Source organism: Peromyscus eremicus, chromosome X (assembly GCF_949786415.1).
Source record: "Peromyscus eremicus chromosome X, PerEre_H2_v1, whole genome shotgun sequence".
In the NCBI taxonomy this organism is placed as follows: Eukaryota; Metazoa; Chordata; class Mammalia; order Rodentia; family Cricetidae; genus Peromyscus; species Peromyscus eremicus.
Window position 1 is genome coordinate 2,559,416 of NC_081439.1, and position 3,242 is coordinate 2,562,657.

Below are 3,242 nucleotides of genomic sequence, written 5' to 3' on the forward strand. Positions count from 1 at the left end.
TTTGATACACACAATTTCATATATGTATACAACATATTCTGATTACTCTCTTCCCCATACCCTCTTTCATCTTCCTCTCATTCCAGCCACACTACCAGTCTCTTATATTCATGACTTGGTTTTATTCTGTGACCCATTTAGTTTAACCTGGATCATCTGTGTGACCACTGGATTGGAACCATCCATTGCAACCTGGTGGGATCATCAGTAAATACACAACTAAAGTTAATGGTTCCACACATCCCTGAATCTCTCAGTAGCAAATAGCACAACAGTGAGGAGTAAGGCCCCTAAGTCTTTCCTCTATCCTTCTTTGGCTGCTAATGGACCCATTCTTGTACAGTGCAGGCATCTGTAGCTACTATGAATTTGTGATTATAAAGTTATGTCTTGCCCAGGAAATGATATTTCATAGCCATTCTCTGTATCTTTTGGCTCTCACATGCTCTCCACCTTTCTCTTTCATAATGTTCCCTAAGTATTGGAGGGCATAATATAAACGTTGTGATTTTAGGCTGAGTACTTACTGGCACTCATTATCAGGGTCCCAACTCATTTTGAGGGTCCTGTGAAGCCATGAGTATCTGAATTCACTGCCACTGTTCACTGCAAAGATAATCTTCTCTAATTAAGGCTGAAAGTAACATGTCTGTAAATTTACATGTTCTTTTCAATTTGGAATTCCTCTGCAAGAGTATGAGAGCTGTGAGTTCTCACTTGCTTACTTACATATGTAGTTATTTGTCAGTATAGATTTATGGCTTACTGTCCGTTGTTATTTTTCAATTTGCTCACTTTGTGATTACTGGGTTTCTGGTTTGTTCCTGTGTCTTCTTGACATATCCTTAAAATATTTAGCTATATCATTTGTTTGTTTGCTTGCTTACTTCTCAAAGGAGCTCCACTCTTTTCCAAAGGAGAACTGTATTTTAGAAGCCAAGGCCTGGAGAATAATTATTCTAATTATTTGCTAATTGCATCTATAGGATAGAACTAGATAATGTGTGTGTGTACTAATTCAGACACACACACACACATCCCTATTTCTCTCTTTTTTTTTTCAAGACAGGGTTTCTCTATGTAGCCTTGGCTGTCCTGGAACCCACTTTGTAGACCAGGCTGGCCTCGAACTCACAGAGATCCACCTGCCTCTGCCTCCTGAATGCTGAGATTAAAGGCATGTGCAGCCTGGCCTACACCTATATTCTTATGTAGTGGGGTGTTTATGTCAAAGGCTGTAAGTTCCTTCTGACACTTCCAATTTCAATCAAATACCACAAGGTTTATTCTAATGTTTTTCTTATTTGAACTCTGAGACTGACAAATGTAGCTCTTATCATCTAAAATATATTGTTTTTTTTTTCCTTTTTGGCCATCTGAAGGCAAGATGGGTCACCAGAACTGCTACTGGAGTCATCCACAGAAGTTCAGCTGGGGTTCTTGCTCTTTCTGCATCTGCTCTAACTGCCATTGTCTGATCCAGAAATTTGGGCTGAATGTGTGTAGTCAGGGTTTTGATTAGTATGTGAAGGATGTAGGTTTCATTAAGTTGGATTAAGTGACCTTTAATGGATTATTCAAAACTCAGACAAAGAGGCCATATAAGTCTCTTACATAAAAATAAAAACAGACTTTAAGACCTACAAAAATATATCATTCATGGATTTATTCAATTCCACCTTTCACACAAAATAATTTCAGAATTACCAACTCATATGTCTGTAAGAACCAGGTTTACTAACTAGAATGTGGCATTTGTGTGGAGTTCATGTCTTTAGTTTTTATGATATCTAGTGAAAACAGCCTCTTCTACAAACACTTAGATTCAGACGTTTCTCCCCTCTCTCATTCAGTGTGGTTATGATATTCATTTGCAATACAGATTGGTTTAATTTATGACCATATTTCATTTGGGTTGTGCTTACATCCAGGTTTATGTACATATATATTGGAAAAGCACATGCAATGCATGTTTCCTCTTTTCTTTTTTAAAATTTAAAATAGAATTACATCACTTTTTCCTTCTGTTTCTTCCCTCCATCTCTCCCAGCTACCAGCCCAAGTTTCCCCGCCCTCCACTTGCTAGCTTCTTTTTCTTTGATCATTATTGTTACATACATATGTGTATACACAAATACATGTGTGTGTGTGTGTGTGTGTGTGTGTGTGTGTGTGTACAACCTGCTGAGTCTGTTTTTGACTTTGGTGTATATATTGTTTCAAGGATGACCACTCTGCATTGGGCAAGAAATAAGGGTGCTAATCCCTGGGAAAGGCTTCTCCTCCTCCCAGCAGTCATTGGTTGCCTGTAGTTCTTTGTCTAGGAGTGGGATCCCATGAAAATTTCCCTATGAAGAATGTTTCCAAGAGGTAAAGCCATGTTAAAGAGTTCTGAGAAGCATAGCCTCCTCCTCATCAATTATAACTCCCTCTCTCTCCTTTTGTTGACCATTCCCTGTAGAAGATAAAATCTTTCATTTCTGGCATATCTGTCTCATACATATTTTGCATGAGAAAGCAGATATATGTGCCTTTTCTTATATTTTTCTTCTTGCAAGAAGTATAGTATATTACAGATATTCTTTTACAGTTTGACATTTTTGTTGTTAGTCTATGGAGATATCAGTCCTTGTGCTTTGTTTTAAATAGCACTCCACTGTGTAACTACACCATAGCTTATTGAATCCCTCTCTTTTGTATACCATTTTGATTTCTTCCAGTATTTTATAGTAAACATAGCTGCAAGAAATCATCCAATGTGTGTGTATGTGTGTGTGTGTGTGTGTGTGTGTGTGTGTATGTGTGTGTGTTATTGTGGGAGGTATAACTTCAAAGTATATTCCCAGCACTATGAAAAAGTAAATATATAAGTAGTTAGATATTGTGAATTCCAGAAACATTATACTATTTTGCAACCTCCCCAGTCATATATAAAAGTACCTGCATTCCTGCCATGCTTCTTAAGTTTTGTCAGTCTGATAGGTGATAAATGCCATCTCAATGTTATTTTTATTTTTATTTTCATTTTTCTAATTATACTTTAGTTGTATACGAGTTTGGATATCTGTCTATATTTGAAAGTCTTATAATCAATTATTCATGTCTTTTACACATTTTCTGTTGGTTATGCTTTTGTCCTCAAGTTTTTTCCTTCTCAAGTTGTTTTTAAATTGTTTTTATGAATTTTATTTAATTTTAAAGGCTATATTTTATTGTATGTATATGTAGAGGACTTTGCACAT

At 36.4% G+C, this 3,242-nt stretch overlaps 1 pseudogene; it reads left to right on the plus strand.

The window, feature by feature from the left end:
- The first annotated feature begins 1,387 nt into the window (after positions 1–1,387).
- LOC131899980 (small ribosomal subunit protein uS14-like) lies at positions 1,388–1,558 on the plus strand (annotated as a pseudogene).
- Positions 1,559–3,242: the final 1,684 nt, after the last annotated feature.